We start from the raw sequence: 22,477 nt of genomic DNA on the forward strand, positions 1-22,477 counted from the left end.
CAGTTAGTACTGAGCCTCAAATCTAGAATTTTAAATACAGCATTTAAAAACTTCATCTATAACTTGAGATGTAAAAGTAGGTGGTTTTGAGAAAGGTGTGTTCTCAAAGACATATCAGAGAATTACAGGTGTGAATTCAGTTGTCAGTTGCGGATGTTCTATTTTCAGGTGAATACTTAGTTAACACTTCATATAGTGATATACAATTCCATGTACTTGCTTACAGGTAACAAACCCATGTTAAAAAAAAAAGTTTGTAGCTTTGAAATTGGGTCTTCTTAAGATGTTTAATAAAAATCAAACCACTGTGTGAAATCCATGAGAAGGTGAAATCCATGTCAAGGTGTCATTTGGGTACCTGTGCCCTTCTCAGGTATAAACTATGAAATGTAAACTCACCTGGCACAGGTTACAGTGTGTATGCCTTAGTCCTTATGGCTTTACCTCCACAGGTACACCTTGTTTATTTCCCCCCGGTAAATCCTACGGTGTGGGGCTATATCCCAGCTGTTCAGGTATTACAGGTTAGTGGCTCCATGTAGTAATGCAGCTACAGTATAATTGCTCTGGTCACACTGCATAGGTCCATGTATACAGGCTGGTCAAGATGGCTATTTCTGGAGGTCAACAACTGGCTGCCACAGGTAAACCTAGTTAGCCTCAGCTCTCGTGTCTGAGGTGTGCGCAACGTAGCTCCGGGCACTTTCACTCAGGTAGGTAAGCTCTGAGGTCGCTCGCTCGTCAAAGCGAGATTTGGGGGTCTGTACAAGGTGCGCTGCGAGGTGTCCCCTAGAAGTTCGACAACTGTCAAAAAAGGAGGCCTCCAAGGGGGGTACTCGCCACTGGCAACAGTACAAGCTTTATGCTATGACTGTTTTTACGCATGACCAAATACAAGCAGGCTAGATGTAAACTAGAAATCCTCTAGTCCTTTCCAGAGATGAAGGCAAGTTTGGATTAAATATATGAATCCCAGCATTGCAACTAACTGGAACATTGGGACTGTAAGGACATAGCTGAATTTGCCACATTTCAAAACTGTGACTGAAATTGAGCAAGTAAACATTTCGATAACCTAGGTAGAAAGGTTTATTACTCTGAAAGTCTGCACAATCTGCTGAATTTTATATTTTCAAAGAGAGCATTAAACTGCAGTAAAAATAAAGAAACAACCTTAAAATTTAGTGACCTGCAATTCAAAAGGAAAAGGTTAAAGAACTGCACTGTGACAAGACAGATGGACATGAATGCTTTCAAGCACATGATGTACATGATACAATTCATATGATAACTCGTACACGTAGTATGCAAATTTTAAGTTTTTTATTTATTTATTTTTGGCTATGAGAGGTACTGGAAAACTTTTCCATGAGTGACAAGTATGTCAATCTCACTTCAACTTCATGCAAGACCACACAAGTGAGCATTTTAATTGCATCTGTTACAAACTGAGGGAAAACAAAGGAAAAAAGGGGAATAAAAAAGCAATTCCCTCTCCAGAATTTGGTGCAGACCCCATTTCTCGCTCGAATGACCCACATATAACCACATTAAAATCACGGCCATCCCAACACAAAGCCTATCGCACCCATTTCTATTAATGAGAACCATTCTTTATATTTAGTTTAACATATAACACTTGACTGCTAATTTTAAGAGTTCCAAATTTTAAATCAAATTGTCTGTGAAATAAGAACTCAAACCTCATTTCAAATTTTGACTTCACCCAAAGCTGGCTGTGTGGAAACTGTCACCTCCTGTGTGGTAAAGCACCTAATTACAGCAACAGAACAATTCAACTATCATCCTGCAAGACAGGAAAAAAGGCACAATCTGACGCTAGTCATATACAGTATATGTACCACATGTGAATTATCAACAAGATTAAAAAGTGAGTATGTAAGTTACTATCTTTGTAGCTAGGTTTTGGCCTGTATAGTTTTGTGAAGTATTGTTTAGAAAATATGATGTATTTGTAAGTTCTTTGTAGTATTCTTTATAAACCAATAGCTGATAAAAGTAACATGTAAATGAATTAACAATGTATATCTGTGGGTGTAAACCCGGAAGGTTAGCTTGCAAAGATTTCTGATCACCCCTCAGTCTTCCTCAAAGAAAGAAGGGAAAAAAACCTTTTCTTTCTCATCAAAGGTATACCCCATACAGGTGACATGTAGGTATGAAGACATACCTGTATTAATTTTCAGCAATCTTGGTTTATTTTACCTGAAGAATGTGTCAGCTCAGTTGGATGTCACACCAGGTATTCTTACCTTAATAGATCACCTGTAGCGAGAACCTGGGCCTAGCCGGTGATGAACTGGCCCCAGCCCACCTGAGTGGCCATCAATTAATGCTCAAGTCACCTGGACAAAGCTCCAGTCAGCCTGTGTCACCTTAATTGATATTTACCTGAAATCTACCTGAGACTAATCAAGACCTTTCAGGTCAAACCAATCACCTGTAGTCACAGCGTAAAACTATTTGTTACTTGAATTCAAAACATTACAGTACCGGTTGTAATGACATACATGTACTGCTCTGCTGAACAACGCCTTTATAAAGCCAAAGGCGTACAAATGTAGATATATGCATAAAACATTTTAATCAACTTGACACGCTAAATGTATTATGAACATGTATGCCCCTATATTCTAGAAGTGATATATACAAGAGCTGGCACGTAGTATTTTAAACATCTTAACTGAATGCTCATTTATCTACAACTCTAGGTGTCACTCTTAATGAAGACATATCCTTTACCAATGAGGTTGCATATTCCACTCTAAAGCTTCCTCTCAAGAAACTTCAACTTCAACTTCAATCGGGAGGTCTGTCATATACATGTGTAGGCCTACATGATAAAACATGATGGTGTCATTTTCTCTACAGGCTCTGCATGTACATACAGTTAACTCGTCCACAGAAAACCCTAGCCACTGTATACATTTTTTTTTACAAACTGCATTTAAAAGCTTATCAAACAAATGTCACAACTTAATTTTTATTTGTTTACATGCAGTACTCAATAATATTTCACTTACAAGACAGCCATTCTTACGAAGCCATGGGATGAGACACCGTAGAGCAACTGGAAACACAACAGATTCACATTCCACAGATATATATGTCAATAGTTAAAAGGCAAACCAGGGCTCAGGTGACATATGCAGGATCAGTTCTGTTTTCAAACTCCCACTCTAATGACCACAATTAAAAACATGGCAGAAATTTTGATATTCTCAATGTGTGCGATTTGGCTTACATTCAACTATAATATCTTGGTTATCACAGAAATAAAAAGGGTATGCTTTCTAAATTTCATATCAATATTTTATCAATGCATATATATATATATATATATATATATATATATATATATATATATATATATATATACACCTTTGCTCTGGTGCTGTCTTTTCCCTTAACACTGTGACCACATGTTAGTATAAACATGTAGAAATATAGACATGTCTCTGGTCTGCCCATTGGCAGAAAATTAACAAAAATTTTGTCACCATTCTTAGTCCTGGCCTCGACGTGTAACAGTTGTTACATGACTCTTAACTCTTCATCAACATGTAACAGTTGTTACATGACTCTTTAACTCTTCATCAACATGTAACAGTTGTTACATGACTCTTAACTCTTCATCAATGTGTAACAGTTGTTACATGACTCTTAACTCTTCATCAACATGTAACAGTTGTTACATGACTCTTAACTCTTCATCAACATGTAACAGTTAATACATGACTCTTAACTCTTCATCAACATGTAACAGTTAATACATGACTCTTAACTCTTCATCAACATGTAACAATTAATACATGACTCTTAACTCTTCATCAACATGTAACAGTTGTTACGTAACTCTTGATCAACGTATAACAATTGTCACATGACTCTTGACTCTTGATCAACGTGTAACTGTACCACAACAGCTTATTTAAACTGCAATGCTGACATTGCAGTTGTAAAATAGGCTCCAGCAACACTGCCATAAAATTAAAAATGAGAAGTGACAAATTGGCGTCTCTATCAATATAACAATTCATCAAGCCAGGTAAACTCTGAGCTCTTTCAATGTAAATATTTTCTCTCAAATTCTATTTGACACTTATGTTTTGTCATAGTATTAAACTATTATTCAACTTTAATCAAAAGTTTTCTGCTCCACATTCCTTAAACACCTAGCACAAGTCCGTCCCCCTTGAAAGCGAATGGTCTCTATGTAAATGAGGATGTGTTTCATACCATGACATTGCATAAATGGATGTGATTAGCTTCGGGCCTGTTTAAGGCATCAGGAAACACTAACACCCACTTATTTCTTCATAAATTTCGAACAATTTTAAATTTCTTTAGGATAACTTTTCGTAATCATATGGATTCGTTGATGAGGGTTACCACTATTGATTTCCAATTTTACAGTGTACAATCTCACACTGGCCGAAGCATGACATACGACATACTCAAACTAAAATCATGTGATAACAAAGTAAAACAAACAAAATTACCTTTGTGATCAAATCGATGATCTCGCGAATAAATCGCATCATAATGTCGGAATCCTCAAAGTCCAAGTTCAGAAATCCCATCACAACGCAGTGAAATATGCTCTATTTCATAACATAATTTTTCCACGAATTTGTCATTCAGTTCATCAGAAAGCCTTAGAATGAACTCATGTATTCAAACAAATGTCCATGTTGAGTTCATTATTAACACTTGGGCTCCTGAAACCATAGTATCCAACAGCAAGGCCTGAATATTCAAAATGTGCGCCTCTGGTTTCTGGTTCCAGGTGTACATGCATGGACTGAACTCGCTGTGTAGGCGTGACTGTTTGATTGTTCAGGATGATCAAATGAATTAATAAAAACTAAAAATAAACTGATGCTTTCGAGCTACTATATGCCCCTGCAGTCTCATGGCTCAAAACTGATTGTGCATTACCTATCGCAGTACGATATTAGTGAAATTCCAGGACAAGTTTTGCCGTGTCACATACTGAAAGCCAATTGGTCCTCGCTCACACATGTTCGTTAATTAAGCCTCACTTGTCCGTGACACTGTCTATCAGCTTAGCAAAGCACGAGGCAATCAACGTAATGTTACTCAGCGTTGCCGTAGCGACATATGTCTGCCGCCCAAATTTGCTCTGAAATACCTGTTCCGTTTTGCCTAATCGTTTGTTATTGATCTATTTCTAGGGTCAGTGTGCTAGCATTGCAGGAGGGCAAACAAAAAACCCTTTAATGTGATATTTGTAGAAATCAAATGGTTGTTAATGAAATTATCTACCGAAATTAATGAATATTTGACAGTAAGTACATAAATTTGCTCAAAAGGTAAGGTAATGGTATAACACTGAGAAAAAATCATCCATCATCGTTGTCACTGGTAGAAAACTTAGATGAGGGCGGGAGTAAATAGGGGAGGTAAATCCAAACTGAAAGACCTGTACAACTGTGTATTGGGAAATTTAAAAGCTTTTTCTGTCGAGAGCAAGAGCAATATGCCAAATCTTTTGTTCATGCAATGAATCGGTTTCCAGCTAATACGAGAGTAGGGCATCTGCTTGCAAACAGCACTCGATCTCCTGCACATGTACTACATGGAGCTCTCTCCCTAGCTTCATCACATCTGAAGGGAGATTACAGCGTAAGATCTCTGTCAATTCCAGGTTTAATTTGCAGCGATTCACAAGTCAACAGCGCTACTGAGTGGCAATCCTCGAGTGATTATTATGCTTTCCTAGCTGGTGTTTGGTTTGCTCTCCATAATCAATAAGTGCCAAATGAAAGGAGAATCTCTGGAAGCTAGCCGCTAGAGTACGACTGATGTCTGTTTTTATAACATTGCTCCTGAGTTGCCCAATAAAGGTAATAGAATTTGCGAAGATATCAGACCCAAAATCTCCGGATGCTGGCGAATTCCATTAATCAAGTATGCTTATCTTGTTAAAAGTATTGATTAAAAACAAAATCCATGTATCTTTTTTCTATGGTTTTCTGCTTTAGAGCAGATGACACAAAATGCACTTTTGATATTGCATCTTGCAGAGTCAATTGCGATTATTTTAATGTGCTGAACTAAAGGGAGTTTTCTACTGGCCAGCCAGCATTGAGATATCCCAATTCTATAACTAAATGTAATATGTATTTGCATACTTAAAACAGATTGGGATCAATATATTAAAGGGATAGGCCAAACCAGTATTGCTTGCTGCTACATATTATATGTATGCTGTTGGGTTTATGATGATCCACCCAATCATGATGGTCCACCCAATCATGATGGTCCACCCAATCACGATGGTCCACTCAATCGTGATGGTCCACCCAATTGTGACGGTCCACCCAATCATGATGGTCCACCCAATCATGATGGTCAACCCAATGACGATGGTCCACCCTATGGTGATCGTCCACCCAATTCAAGTACATACCAAGAGTAATGTATTCAGACAAAATTAAGTCTTAAGCTTTCTAATGGTACATTGGAAGCAGTAGATCCAGGGACAATCCTGGGTCGAGTCACACCTAAGACTTTACAAGAGAAAGTTGTAACTTCCTCGCTTGGCATTCAGCATGAAAGGGATAGCGCAACAACTGGTTGACCCGCATCAGTTTACTGGCTCGGGCAGTGCGGCTTACTTGCCTTTGGTAAGTCATCTCAGTGAAGCAGCACTAGATAAAAGAATGGTGGAAATCCGTCCTGCAAAAAGGACGCACACGACATGCAATCTAAGGATTCCTTCGTCGTCATATGAATGAAGAATTGTTAAGTTCGACATTAAACCCCCAGCACTCACTCACTCTAATGGTATATGTTAAATGCAAGTCTGATGCTAGTATACTTGTATATAAATGATGACACTACAGTGTGTATATTATTAGATGTTAAACTACTTTAATATTCATGCATGCCAATTTAACTGTACCTATTTTCACAAGCTGGCATGAAACAAATTGTACTAATTCCCACCAGGCAGTTTTCTACGAGTTGCTACACAGAGACTAATGAATGACAAGTCATGTCTGATCGTGAGCGAACACAAAAATGGAAATTTCAGCGGACTGACACAAAAAATATGTCCCTTTTCACACCAGATATTTTGCCTTACATCTGGGTCAACTTTCCTCTAGAGAATCTGCGTGTTGTTTTCTTAAGAAATATGAAACTGTTATTAGAAGGCTCTCAATTATGTACTTTGGAAGGTAATTTTATATGCCTTAATTTTAACAGGAAATATCAGGCTGCTATGAATACTGCACTTACACTGTACATGTTAATTTCTAGTGTAAGTGAAATATTCTCAAGAATGCTGGCATAAAACCCAGATCAAATTGAACATATTGTTATAAATTATCTTGCAATATTTGCAACAATTCAATATTCACATTCTAAAATTACAGATGAAACAGGTCTAAAAAAAACACGTTCCTGGAATTCCTATATTTCTGAGACAAAAAAAAAAATGCACCAATCGAAGCTATTAATCTCAAAGATCTGAAACACCCACTTTTCAAAACTCACATAATTATAAAGCATTTCACTGTATCACACATGTACATGTCTAGCCAGATCTAATTGAGATCTTCACCAATATCATGTGCTGCTAAGCGCACAAATAATTAGTCTTAACGACCATGGAAGCTTTTCATTAGTATGGTAATATCAGCCAAAACATAAGACAACTCCATAGTGTTTCTGACCATGATGAAATAAATGAGTATGTACTAACGACGGCTAAAACAGAAAAACTATGACCGTTTTGCTTTTTTGATGGTAATCTCTGTTCACAGTTGTGGGGGTGGGTGGGGGTGGAGTGTGGGGGGGTATGTGAGGGATATTATTCTTACATGGAGATAAAACATTGTCTTTAAACTGAAACAGAATGTGCTCATGCTCCATCTCCTGTAAATTTGCATAAACTTACTTCACATACATGTAAATGCCTATTTGCATGAATTCACGTCGCTGAAAATCTGCATGAATTTACCGAGCTGTTTTTCCATCTTTTTCTATCACCCCCAAAAACTACATATTTCAATGACGAAACTTTTCTCCAGAAAACATCATTTCACTGCACGTTCTGTTAAAATGCAACTGAGTCGACATAACGTCAACTGGTTGCTGGGTTTTGCTGATGTCAAGGCCTCATGGTGTAACATCAGCCTGTACTCAAGCAGCCTAACTGGTTTATCAGGCAAACTTAGGGAGATGACAGATCTGTACTGATTACACACCTCCAAATTACAAAACTGCAAGTCCAATTTCAACGTCTTTCTGGAACTGGCCAATCAAACGCCACAAGTTACATGACCTTGCTGGCTACACCTAGAACACACCAAAACTGTTTTCATTGATATGCATTAATGCACAGGCATTAAAAATTATTAAGTGTGTCTTGAATCAACTACTGACCAGGAGACCATCAATTTAAAAGTTCAGATCAACTTTTTGGTGTGGATTTCATGAAGAATTTGCTTCACATTTTTCTTGCAAGCCTAGGTATTTGTACATGTAAAACACATCAACACAATCCTCCAGGAACTTTACAATTAAGGCAGGGCAACTTCTAAGAATCCCTGTTTGATCAATTTATGCAAATTAAGCTTCCCTGATAATACCAGATGGGTTAATGTATGCATTTTTTTTTTAAGCACAACACCTAAATATATATGGGTCTAGCATTATATCTACAGATGTGTGATCAAAACAGCACCTGGCATACACATGCCTGTAAACAAAGTATATATTTGACTATGAAATTTCTCCACAGAAAAGACAAATTGAAGCTTACCTGGACGGAGAAAACTTGGTTAATCAGCAACACCTTTCTGCAGCTTCCTCAGGTAGACAATAAACACAGTTTGTTACCTGCCTACACAGCCAGGTAAGCTAATTTAGTCCAGATCTGGTTGGGCTGGTTAGGCAGAGCGAGTTTTGCAAGATGCTACTGGCGTTTGTTTTAATATCCCAAGCTAGCTGACACTATGTGTTACATACATTCACAAAACCAATGCATTCCTAAATCCTATGGTGTCTCAACCACAAAAACAAGCTTTGCGCATTATCATAAAGACTGGGTTGCTAGGAAACTTCTACGTAATTATAAAATAAACTAAATAAACTATAATTTGGGTAATCTGTTGTGTTTATGTGTAGAACAACAGTGTTGTGAGTGTTACTTTGTGTCTCTATATTTTCAGTTAAAGATTTTCTAATAACTTATTGCGAATCCTGCAAACAGTTCCATAACCATTGAAGCCTTAAAGTCACTGAGGTCAATTACAAATTAAGATTATTACCACAACCAAACACTGTAAACTGAGTGCAACTGAAAAGGCACTGTACTGAATATATGTACAGTGTACATCAACTGCAATTGATACCGGACTGATTCTTTGTGAGTAATGCATAGATGAAATTCCAGTTCCGTACATCATTAATTCCATATAACATTTATTTTTCTGCCTGATATAGTTTCTGGTGACATCTAGAAATACAGCCATGCTCTCTCTGTGATCACCTTTATAAGACTTTCCAAACGATTTTAGATCATCCAAACCCTTAATGAGGGGCCTCCGTGGCTCAGTTGGTTAGCATGATAGCGCAGCGAAATGACCCAGGAGTCTCTCACCAATGCGGTCGCTGTGAGTTCAAGTCCAGCTCATGCTGGCTTGTGGGAAGGCCTGTCAGCAACCTGCCAATGGTTGTGGGTTTCCCCCGGGCTCTGCCCGTTTTCCACCCACTACAATATTGGCCGCCGTCGTATACGTGAAATATTCTTGAGTATGGCGTAAAACACAAATTAAATAAATAAATCCAAACCCTTAACCCTGCACATGTACATTTAAGTAAAGCACTGATTTTCTTTGTTTGTTATCTTCACAGCTGAATCAACTAATCAAATATGGGATATCTTGTTCTAATGCATGACCATTCTGACATTGCCTATAGAAGGACTACATTTTGCCTCTGTCATGGATATCATTTGCTTGCTGACATTTGTCTGAGCAACTTTACTATTTATTTATTTATTTGATTGGTATTTTACGCCACACTCAAGAATGTTTCACTTATACGATGGAGGCCAGCTTTATGGCGGGAGGAAACCAGACAAAGCCCGGCGGGAAACCCATGACTATCGACAGGTTGCTGAAGAACCTTCCCACGTATGGCCGGAGAGGAAGCCAGCATGAGCTGGACTTGAACTCACAGCGACCACATTGGTGAGAGGCTCCTGGGTCATTACGCTGCGCTAGTGCATTAACCAACTGAGCCATGGAGGCCACCTGTGAGCAACTTGACAGATAAAGTAGTGCACAGATCTGGGAACAGCATAGATCTTATTTTCATACAAGTTGACTGCGTGATTCCAAGTGGGCATGACAAGAAGAAAACGCATTGCATAAGTCATCAACATTTACATACACAATCACCTTGAAAAATTTGATATCACAACAACCTGGGTGGGCCATGAATAACTCCAAACTATTTCGCTAACAGAATGTTTCTAAGCAAGCTTACAGAAGCTATGCGGCATATTATATGTGTACACATACATGTCCTGGGTCACATTAGGTACAGACGAAGCAAAATGCAACTAAAAGACCTGCAATTATTCTACATTAAGAACTGACAAGGAAATAACTAGTTTGAAAAACAGTCTAACAAAAATTCCCCAAGTCTGAGTGTTTCTGCAGATGCACACACAAATATACATACAGTATACATGTACAAACATATCTCTGAGATCTGTCGAAAGAAAGGGCAACATTTCTCCTTCACAGTGACCTAATTTTCTTTTCTTTAGAGAACTTCTTTTTTTTGCCCCCATCAGATTCAGTCAATATTAGTAATTCTATTTTTAAACCAGTGAGCATACCAATGCTGTATCCGTACAAGAAGTGGCACATGTGAGAGAGTCCATTACACCGTTAAAGCTAAATACAGATCACATATTAACCGTTCACACATCTATTTTTGGTCTAAGGCAGGTGATGATGTGCTAATATATTAAATTGGTTTCTTCCCTCTAATGATGAACAGATAAAAGCCATAAAATGTCTCCATAAATACATCGAATCCTGCACACTATTTACATACGATCTACATTTATTTGTTTATTTATTTGATTGGGGTCTTAGGTCTTACTCAAAAATATTTCACTTATACGACGGCAGCCAGCATAATTTTGGGGGGAAACCGGGTAGAGCCTAGGTGTAACCCACGACCATCTGCAGGTTGCTGACAGAATTTCGATAATTTGGTAATATATATTTCATCCCATGTCTGTGAGGACACACACACATATATATATATATATATATATATATATATATATATATATATATATATATATGCAGGTAGTATAAACCAGCCAAGGGAGAATGCTGTATGAAAACATATGTAAAATTCAGGTCAAAGAATCAGGACTCTGAGATGTCATGAATAATTCAGTCAATATCATTACCATTACATCATTATCATACTGTGCATGTGGATTTATTTATTTATTTATTTTGATTGTTGTTAAATTCTATAATCAATAATTTTTCACATCCATACAAAGAAAATAACAGTCACTTTCATACATGGATGGAGAAAACAAAGAGTACCTGGGGAAAACTGACAAATTTTCAGTTGGCATGTTGCAGACAAGTAACTTTTGTAAAAACAACACTTTTGGGCTATGGCCACACAGTGCCAAATTATGGTAATATCATTTACCTAATTATGGCAATGATGATTAAGGCCAAACCAGGAGAATTAATCTACAAGACATGTATACCCACAATATTACACAGCGTGGTTGTATGTATATATGGTAGCAAAGCAGTCAGCACATAGCCCTCGAATAAGCAGCAAAGACAGGGAATTACACATCTTTGGCCTGAGCCCTTAAGCCCACAGTTTGCTGCATGCATTCTAGTCAGTATTAAAGCTTGACACAACCATGTCAGCTAGTCGCTCCCCCCACCCCCACCCCCCAGGCAGAAGAGTGACTAGGGATGAATCCTTACAAATGTCAGCCTGTCATTTGACAGGTTTCTACTTGTCCTACCTGTTTAAGTTCAACCTGAAAAGCAGTCTCACCTGTTTGGCTAGTTGTGTCCCAGCAAATACACACACACACTCAAAAAAATAAATAAAAGAAAAAAAAAGAGAGAGAGAAGAAAATTGCTGCCAAATGTATATACATATATTCTGGCAAACATGTTTCTACAGCGAAAATTCTAATCACACAGGTAAAATTAGCATGAATGCCTAAGCAGCACCCCCCCCCCCTCCCCCCTCCCCCGTTTCAAACATGGCATGCTATATCACACAACATTTGTGTCTGCATACACTCAAGCTGGCCTTTAGAATGTCAACGTGTCATGCCATATTACACAAATTTGTGCCAATATGTAGGATGAGCTGGCCTCCAGGATGTCACATACAATATTCATGCCTAAATGTAGGATGAGCATACACCCAAGTGGGCCTCCAGACTGTCATATCATGCAACGTTTTTACCTGAATGTAAGGTGAGCATACACCCAAGTTGGTCTCCAGACTGTCATATCATGCAACGTTTTCACCTGAATGTAGGATGGGCATACACCCAAACTGCCCTCCAGACTGTCATATCATGCAACGTTTTCACCTGAATGTAGGATGAGCATACACCCAAACTGCCCTCCAGACTGTCATATCATATAACGTTTTCACCTGAATGTAGGATGGGCATACACCCAAGCTGGTCTCCAGACTGTCATATCATGCAACGTTTTCACCTGAATGTAGGATGAGCATACACCCAAACTGCCCTCCAGACTGTCATATCATATAACGTTTTCACCTGAATGTAGGATGAGCATACACCCAAACTGCCCTCCAGACTGTCATATCATATAACGTTTTCACCTGAATGTAGGATGGGCATACACCCAAGCTGCCCTCCAGACTGTCATATCATGCAATGTTTTTACCTGAAAGTAGGATGAGCATACACCCAAGCTGGCCTCCAGATGGTCATATCATGCAACGTTTTTACCTGAATGTAGGATGAGCATACACCCAAGCTGGTCTCCACAACATTTGTGCCTGCACTTATAATGCACACACAAGCTGGGTTTCAGAATGCTCTGGCGTCAGATTAAACAAAAATAAATAATAAAAGGCTATAAAATATTGTCTATGCTTTATTGTATTTTTTTAACTTTATTGTAATCTGTTATTAAATGCATGGGGCTCTGTGGTGATCTACATGTATTGGAACCCTTTTCGGTATCCATGACGTCACATCGATATTCTCGCTACATTTTTGATTCATTTTGAGCGGAGAAGTTTAATACGTAGTCCACGCCATTCACCTATGTGGTCACTGTGAGTCCATGTCCAGCTCATGCTGACCTCCTCTCCAGCCAAATGTAAGAAGGTCTGCCAGCAACCTTCAGATGGTTGTGGGGTTCCCCTGTGCTCTAGGCATGTAGCATAATTTCCCTACCATAATGATCTCTGCTGATATATAAGTGAAATATTCTCCAGAACTGCGAAAGCACAAATCAAATCCAATCTAGCAATAGAGACTGAGTGTAATTTCAGCGGCAAAAAGCTGACATGGCATTACTGGCACAATGTGGTCAAAAATGACTCTGCATTCTATGTCTCAAATGCATTTAATAGTTGGTTGAAAAAACTCTAACAAGGTGAATCAAGCTATATTGGTCAACAGTATACAATAGTCTTTCATCTGACATAATACTTCATATTAGCCTTAAATACACTTAAAACAAACTTAGCGCCTGATTAGGCCAAACTCCAATCAGTAAGATTTTTCCAACTTAAGCTGGTCTTGAACTGCAAATGTACTGGCAAGAGATGTCAATTTCCTACAAAAAAAAACAAACAAAATAGACGCATAGCACAAATTTGTGCCGAATGCAGATGTAACTTGATTCGCAGCACTGTCATAAATCACAGCGTTGACCTTGATCCTAAAGTTAAAATGTGAACACTGTTTGATGTATGCAACTAGGTTAAGCTTATAGCAATATCTGAGGGCTCTCCTTTGTCAAGTGGACGCTGCCTGAAGAGGAGATCTATCATGTTTACCAAAGAGCCTCAAAAACTGAATACTTGTCTGACACAAACTGAACACTTCTGAAACTATCGGGATTCAACCAAGCGACATCTAATAGATCATTTTTACTGCCAGCCTTTACGACGTCCAGGCATTTGTGACAGCATATGAAAGAAAAGGTGACTGTCTTTTCAAGATGCATCATGACCTAAATCAGCTATGGTGTTTTTAAGTGGTGGAAAAAAGACGGTAGTAAATTACTTATACTTATTTGACAAATTTCACGCAACGCTGGCTTTCTATGCAAGAACTTGCATGACTACACACGCAAGCGCTGAAAAACACCCAGCCCATTGCGTCGACGCTGGCTCTATCCTTGGTCTTTTTGAAAAAATGCAGCACCGACACGCTGTCCAATATATTCCATTTCTCATTTTACCCTAACCGTACAACATGTCTGAACAACTTGCTAGCTCCTTTATGAATTGAATGAATGCCAAATCCTCCTCCTGAATCATGTACGAGAATTCAAGAAGTCTTACATTCACATAACATATACTTACATGTACAATATCTATACGGCTTAACGTTACCCAATCAATACTGTAGACCACTTTTTGAGGTTTCCTCCTTGACAAAATCCAAATTCACATATTTATTTATTTATTTGATTTGTATTTTACACCGTACTCAAGAATATATACGACGGCGGCCAGAATTATGGTGGGTGGACACTGGGCAGAACCCAGGGAAAACCCATGGCCATCCGCAGGTTGCTGCAGACCTTCCCACATACGGCCGGACAGGAAGCCAGCATGAGCTGGACTTGAACTCACAGCGACCACATTGGTGAGAGACTCCTGAGTCATTACGCTACGCTAGCGCGCTAAACAACTGAGCCACAGAGGCCCCCCAAATTCACATATTAATTCTCGCATATAATTCCTATTATTAGAGTTCACTGTCAAACTAAAGAAAGTTCCACAAATTATACACAGGGGCCTCCATGCCGAGGGAGTTAGCACACCAGCGTGGCACAATGACCCAGGGGCTTCTCACCAAGGCAGTCGCTGTGAGTTCAAATCTAGCTCATGCTGGCTTCCTCTCTGGATGTACACACGAAGGTCTGGCAAAAACCTGCGGATGGTTGTGGGTTTCTGCTGGGCTCTGCCCTGTTTCCTCCCACCCTAATGCTGGCTGCCATCGTGTAAGTAAATACATGATGCACATAAGCTTTATCATATTTATGGGTGGGTGGGAAAAATGACTTTAACAAGACTGCTACTCTCAATTAAAGATGACAAAGTGTTCTTCTGACTAAAATTTAAATCAGCGAGGTAAAAAAGATGTCCTCTGTAGTGAGTTCAGACAGCTGACCCAGTCAGATATACACATATATACAACAACCACCACCCAGTTATGCCAATGTACATGTGACCTCTGATCCAGAACTTCAGTCACCACATCAAAAACTTCCAAAACAAAAGTACAACTAAAATAATCTCATCCTTAAAATAAGAAAAAGTTCATGTAAGTTACTTTCATCTTAAGGATGTGTGGATCTCAAAAACTTTCGTTAGCCCAAATAAGTATTAATTTATTTATTTGCTTGCTCTGGATTTTTACACCAATCACACATGATCATGGGCCACCACATGCAAATTTATATGTTTGACACCTGTAAGAAATGTTTCTCAAAATTGATCAAAAGATTGTAGAACTGAAGGATGTATTCTGTATTTATGACCCATCATTTTTGCAATAAAAACGCACAAAAACTGAACATTTAGAAGGCAGGTTCTAATTATACAAGTCACAACAAGACTGAGAAGATGCAATTCAGCTGTTGTTGTCATGGCAACAGCATACCAAACCCAGATTAATTATCAACTGTTTGTAGAACATATAAGCATATAAATTAACATCATGTATATATTTTTCATAAGCATACATACACAAATAAAATTTAGCAAGAATAAAAAAGTCACTGTCATAAAAAGCTTAAAACTAATATAAACATACATGTATATCCACCGCAGCTCTAACATTGTAGGCCAGTGTTATTCTCAAGAGTTATACCCCTTTATCAATTCTCATATGGCTACTGGAGTTATGTCCCTTCACAACAAAAGCCATAAGTATATGATACACAAATGTGAGTCTCCAATACAAAATCAGTTTTGACATATCTTGATGAGTTAATTTTTTTCTATCTGCCTTTGTACGAATGCACAGCAAATAATCTCCAGAAAAGGACAAATTTATTTCTAAACTGAAGTTCAACAATCACATATGGTTTCTTGTTCCTAAAATCCCGGCACAGCACCTGAAGCAAAACCGCTTAATATTCTCATACAAAAGCACTTTTCGCACTTTTCCATGTTATACATATATACATATATTCAATATTTACTGTTAACTTTTACCAATAATAGACACTTGTTTCTTGATAGCACACATCAAAAATATCATCATCATCAACATTAACATTAATTTTCATTATTCCAGATCAACCTTCAAAATTATGTTTTGTTAAAGAGCTGTACCAGAGCTTTTAGGCAAAAAAAAAAAAACAACATATTTGCCAACCAAATTATTACCTTTCATTAAACATAAGATTTGTACCTGTATTATTTATAGTGTTCATTAAAATGAGTCTGAAGTTTCACAGACTTATAATGTGAGTCTTATAATGTGATCTTTTGTTAAAGGTAATTATTTAGGTTATTTTAAATCCTAGCCAACATTTGACTGGATTTGCACTAATGGATTTTCTACAAGAAAGGTCCAGTGTAGCCTCTGGAGTGAAAACATTGACGTGTCTACCGAATCTTTAACATTATAATGACCAACTTGATCGCCCCAAATTCTTTCAAGGCCACATGCCTTACTGATAATTACACCAAAACAGTTATGTAATACCAGAACCAACCTTACCGCCTGTCTGGAGTTTACCAACCTGATTTTTTCCCTGGGAACTAATAAGTTGTCGATGATGGCCGTGAAGAAATGATTACACAAAATCAATACTGAGAGAAGTACATGTTTACAGCCTGTGGGACAAAAATTATGACTAAATTCTTAAACACATTTTGATAAATTGGATAATGGGAATTTATCAATCTTTTCTAATTTGATCCAATGTTTTTACATTAAAGTCATATTGCTTTCAACCACAATAACGTAAACCAATGAATAAAAACCTTTTATATGTTTCTTTAATAAAACACAAGTTCTAGGACTAATACGGAATAAAACTGATCTGTTATATTCCTTTAATAATACTTGAGGCATTTTATTTAGATATTTGGAGTACTAAAATTTACATCACTCCTCTGAACGGACAACAAAACGAACGAAAAAAGCGAAGGAGATATATTGTACCTTTTTAGCGCTTCTAGTATTTTTTACTACAGGTTTATATCAGCCACTAACTATCACACTCAGCTTTAATATAAGTATACAGTAAGAACAACTGATCAATGTATGGTGTCGTTTGTTTCTCGCGTAACTCTTGCATTTATTCATATGCAGTTATTTCATAATGACCTTTTCCATGTACCAGACAGGTCACAGTTAAGTGCTGCACATGACTGGAAGACGTACAGTACAGCTAGATCCTAACCATCAATCCTACGCCCACTGTGGTCGGATGGTTCGTGTATCGTACGCCTACTATACACTGACCCTGGCTGGACCCTGATCAAACACGCCGTCATCCTCCGCTTATCATCCACGTAGGGCCTGTGTAGGGTCAACCCACGGTCCACCAATAGCCCGTGCATTGTGGCGCCAAGGTCAGAGTATCATTTTACGATATTCATGCGGGTTTGATGTAACCACATCAGACGTACACTGTAGGCTTTACGTTATTTGCGCGATCGAGTTTCAAGCCATATATGTAGTATTTAAATTCGTAAAATGATTCTGAAGTTAAAATGCTACATGCCGTATAAATTTTTGGAACTTTATGACCGATTTTGAACGTAACATTTGCACAGATGAGGCTGATAATTTGTGAAATTAATTATTTGGGCTATTTTAAAGTAACTTGGGTAACTTCAAGTGCTTGGGGTTTAACGTCGTGCTCAACAGTTTTTCAGTCATATGACGAAACAATCCTTAGGTTGTATGTAATGTACCTCCTTGTTGTAGGACAGATTTCCACCGATCTTTTATCTAGTGCTGCTTCACTGAGACGACTTACCGAAGGCAAGTAAGTCGCCCAGCCCGAGCCATTATACTGATAACGGGTCAACCAGTCATTGCACTATCTCCTTTATGCTGAACGCCAAGCAAGGAAGTTACAACTTCCTCTTTTAAAGTCTTAGGTGTGATTTGACCCAGGATTGGTCCTGGATCTACCATTCTCGAAGTTGACGCTCTATCAACTGTAAAACCTTTGATGATCATGGGCCGACGGTCTACCAACGGTTTGCATATGATGGCCGAACGATTGCGTCATGGTGCAATGACCACGGACCGATCATCAGCGTATCCTCTGGCCACAATGCGCGTAGGATTGACGGTTAGGATCCGGCTGTGCTGTACCATAACAATACACCAGGTATGACACATAATGAAAACAGATTTACCCAAATTCCTCAACTGTTTTTGTATATAAAAGAGCAACTTTCAGTGCAATTTATGCACCCATTTCATTGATTTTGGAGATAAGAAAAAACTTTGGTTTAGTTGACCAATTTTAAAGCTTAATTCACAAACATTACACTACAGTATCTGTTGTCATACAGAACAATGCCCTTCAATGCATGAACATGCATCTTGCAAACACGTGAAAATATTGAAGATCAAGTACAGCAGGCACTACAGTAATTGCTGGTCTACCTGGCTTACTCTTTTTACAGAAAAAAAATTTCTAATGGCTACCATTTTATCACTAGACCCAACTGTCAATTTACTAACTAGTCCCGAAGCTTGGTATGTCCCCAAACTTATAATGCACATATACAGCAAAATGCTGGTATGTATAGGTTACTGACAATCGCTCAGCCACACCATACCCCCACAGATAATTACATTAGCGTAGTTATATAACATGTGTGTGGATTTCACAGCCAGGCATGATATAAGTGTATTACGCAGAGGCTAACTACATGTACAGTGAGTATACTGTATATATTAAACTTATTATAAACATGATACATGTGAGCTGCCGCCGAAAATTGAGGGATCATTAATTGGTCATCAGGTAATGGTTCAGTAGACCTCAAAGTTGGGGGGGGGGGGGGGGGCCTCCGTGGCTCAGTTGGTTCGCGCGCTAGTGCAGTGTAATGACCCAGGAGTCTCTCACCAATGCAGTCGCTGTGAGTTCGAGTCCAGCTCATGCTGGCTTCCTCTCCAGCCGTACATGGGAAGGTCCCCCGGGCTCTGCCCGTTTTCCTCCCAGCATAACGCTGGCCGGTGTTGTGTAAGTGAAATATTTTTCAGTACGGCGTAAAACACCAATCAAATAAATAAATAAATCTAATAATCTATTCACTGGTTTAGGTGATTTTGATTGAGAGCAATATGACTCTAATGTAAAAACATTGGATCAAATGAGAAATGATTGATAAATTCCCATTATCCAATTTATCAAAATGTGTTTAAGAAATTAGCCATAATGTTTTTCCCACAGACTATAAACATGTACTTCTCTCAGTATTGATTTTGTGTAATCATTGCTTCATGGCCATCATCGCCAACTTATTAGTTCCCAGAGAAAAAATCAGGTTGGGTAAACTCCAGACTGGCGGTACGGTTGCTTCTGGTATTACATAACTGTTTTGATGTAATTATCAGTAAGGCATGTGGCCTTGAAAGAATTTGGGGTGATCAAGTTGGTCATTATAATGTTAAAGATTCGGCAGAACACGTCAATGTTTTCACTCCAGAGGCTACACTGGACCTTTCTTGTAGAAAATCCATCAGTGCAAATCCAGTCAAATGTTGGCTAGGATTTAAAATAACCTAAATAATTACCTTTAACAAAAGATCAGCCACATTTGTGCATGTGTGAACCATTCAAATGCTATCGACTCACATTATAAGTCTGTCAATCTTCAGAATCATTAATGAACACTATAAATAATACAGGTACAAATCTTATGTTTAATGAAAGGTAATAATTTGGGTTGCAAATGTGTATTTTTTTTGCCTAAAAGCTCTGGTACAGCTCTTTAACAAAACATAATTTTGAAGGTTGATCTGGAATACTGAAAATTAATGCTGATGTTGATGATCATGATATTTTTGGTGTGTGCTACCAGGACACAAGTGTCTATTATTGGTAAAAGTTAACAGTAAATAATGAGTACATGCATATATGTTTAACAACACCAATCAAATAAATAAATAAAACTTGGGCCACCTTAAAAATTTATTTGTTAGGGAAACATTACCCTATTAGAAAAAATTAAATTTCCTATTAGATTAAGATTTATTAGGGGTAATGAGTGTGATTACTCTGCTACATGACTTTTGCAAATACACAGGGAAACTGTGACCAATACCAAGGGCTAGAAATGCATGCTAAAATTTACCTTTTTTTTCACCTGTCTTTTCACCCTATAGATATAATTAAAGTTAAATTCAGTTAGCTGTCATCACAAAGTATAAGGAAGAGGTTGTGAAACTGCAAAAGTGTGCTTCTCTGAGGGAAAATGTTGACACACTGTAAGAGAAGTTTGCTTCTCTTAGGGTAAAGATTCAGAATCTGGATGGGAGGTGTGCTTCTCTAAGGAAGAGGTTGACAAACTGAAAGAGAGTGCTTCTGTTGTGGAAGAGGTTGACATACTGAAGGAGGAATGTGCTTCTCTTTGGGAAGAGGTTGACAAACTGAAAGAGGAGTGTGCTTCTCTTAGGGAAGAGGGGTTGACAAACTGAAAGAGGAGTGTGCTTCTCTTAGGGAAGAGGGGTTGACAAACTGTAGGAGGAGTGTGCTTCTCTTAGGGAAGAGGGGTTGACAAACTGTAAGAGGAGTGTGCTTCTCTTAGGGAAGAGGGGTTGACAAACTGTAAGAGGAGTGTGCTTCTCTTAGGGAAGAAGGGTTGACAAACTGGAGGAGGACTATGCTTCTCTTAGGGAAGAGGTTGACAAACTGTAAGAGGAGTGTGCTTCTCTTAGGGAAGAAGGGTTGACAAACTGGAGGAGGACTATGCTTCTCTTAGGGAAGAGGCTGACAAACTGAAAGAGGAGTGTGCTTCTCTTAGGGAAGAGGGGTTGACAAACTGTAGGAGGAGTGTGCTTCTCTTAGGGAAGAGGGGTTGACAAACTGTAAGAGGAGTGTGCTTCTCTTAGGGAAGAGGGGTTGACAAACTGTAAGAGGAGTGTGCTTCTCTTAGGGAAGAGGGGTTGACAAACTGGAGGAGGACTGTGCTTCTCTTAGGGAAGAGGGGTTGACAAACTGGAGGAGGACTGTGCTTCTCTTAGGGAAGAAGGGTTGACAAACTGTAAGAGGAGTGTGCTTCTCTTAGGGAAGAAGGGTTGACAAACTGGAGGAGGACTATGCTTCTCTTAGGGAAGAGGTTGACAAACTGTAGGAGGAGTGTGCTTCTCTAGAGGAAGAGGTTGACAATCTGGAGGAGGAATGTGCTTCTCTTTGGGAAGAGGTTGACAAACTGTAGGAGGAGTGTGCTTCTCTTAGGGAAGAGGGGTTGACAAACTGGAGGAGGACTATGCTTCTCTTAGGGAAGAGGGGTTGACAAACTGGAGGAGGACTATGCTTCTCTTAGGGAAGAGGTTGACAAACTGTAGGAGGAGTGTGCTTCTCTTAGGGAAGTGGGGTTGACAAACTGGAGGAGGAGTGTACTTCTATTAGGGAAGTGGGGTTGACAAACTGGAGGTGGAGTGTGCTTCTCTTAGGGAAGAGGGGTTGACAAACTGGAGGAGGAGTGTGCTTCTCTTAGGGAAGAGGGGTTGACAAACTGGAGGAGGAGTATGCTTCTCTTAGGGAAGAGGTTGACAATCTGTCAGTTAGTCACTCTTAGGGATGAGGTTTCACTGGAAAAGGAGTGCACTTCCCTTAGGGAAGAGGAGGGAGTGGTAACAAAATGGCTCAAAAAATTTGCACATGAGACAGAAAGTGATATGGCTGACCAATGAAATGTTCTCCCCACTACACTCTTGTAGATCTGCTACTACACATTTTAGCTGTTGGGTATTATAGAAGCTCCAAAGGTTGTCCAGTTATTGCTAAGAAAGCTCCAAAATTCGCATAGTGGGAGGAAACCACGCAAAGCACAGAGAAAGGAAACCGGGCAGATCCCAGTGAAAGGAAACCAGGCAGATCCCAGTCAAAGGAAACCAGGCAGAGCCCGGAGAAAGGAAACCAGGCAGAGCCCAGGGAAACCAATGACCATCCAGAGGTTGTTTGCAGACCTTCCC

At 38.8% G+C, this 22,477-nt stretch overlaps 1 protein-coding gene across 2 annotated transcripts in view; it reads right to left on the reverse strand.

Annotated features, from left to right (window-relative positions):
* The window catches only part of LOC135464639 (tensin-3-like), a 185,125-nt gene that overhangs the window by 132,690 nt on the left and 29,958 nt on the right, over window positions 1–22,477 (reverse strand). Inside the window, exon 1 of one of the 2 annotated variants that reach the window (XM_064742104.1) lies at window positions 400–625. The exons of the other annotated variant lie outside the window; for it this stretch is intronic. The gene's annotated coding sequence lies outside the window, so the exon portion shown is untranslated. Of the gene's footprint in view, window positions 1–399; window positions 626–22,477 lie in introns of those variants that run through there. 2 annotated transcript variants of the gene reach the window in all.

Source organism: Liolophura sinensis, chromosome 4 (assembly GCF_032854445.1).
Source record: "Liolophura sinensis isolate JHLJ2023 chromosome 4, CUHK_Ljap_v2, whole genome shotgun sequence".
Taxonomy (NCBI): Eukaryota; Metazoa; Mollusca; class Polyplacophora; order Chitonida; family Chitonidae; genus Liolophura; species Liolophura sinensis.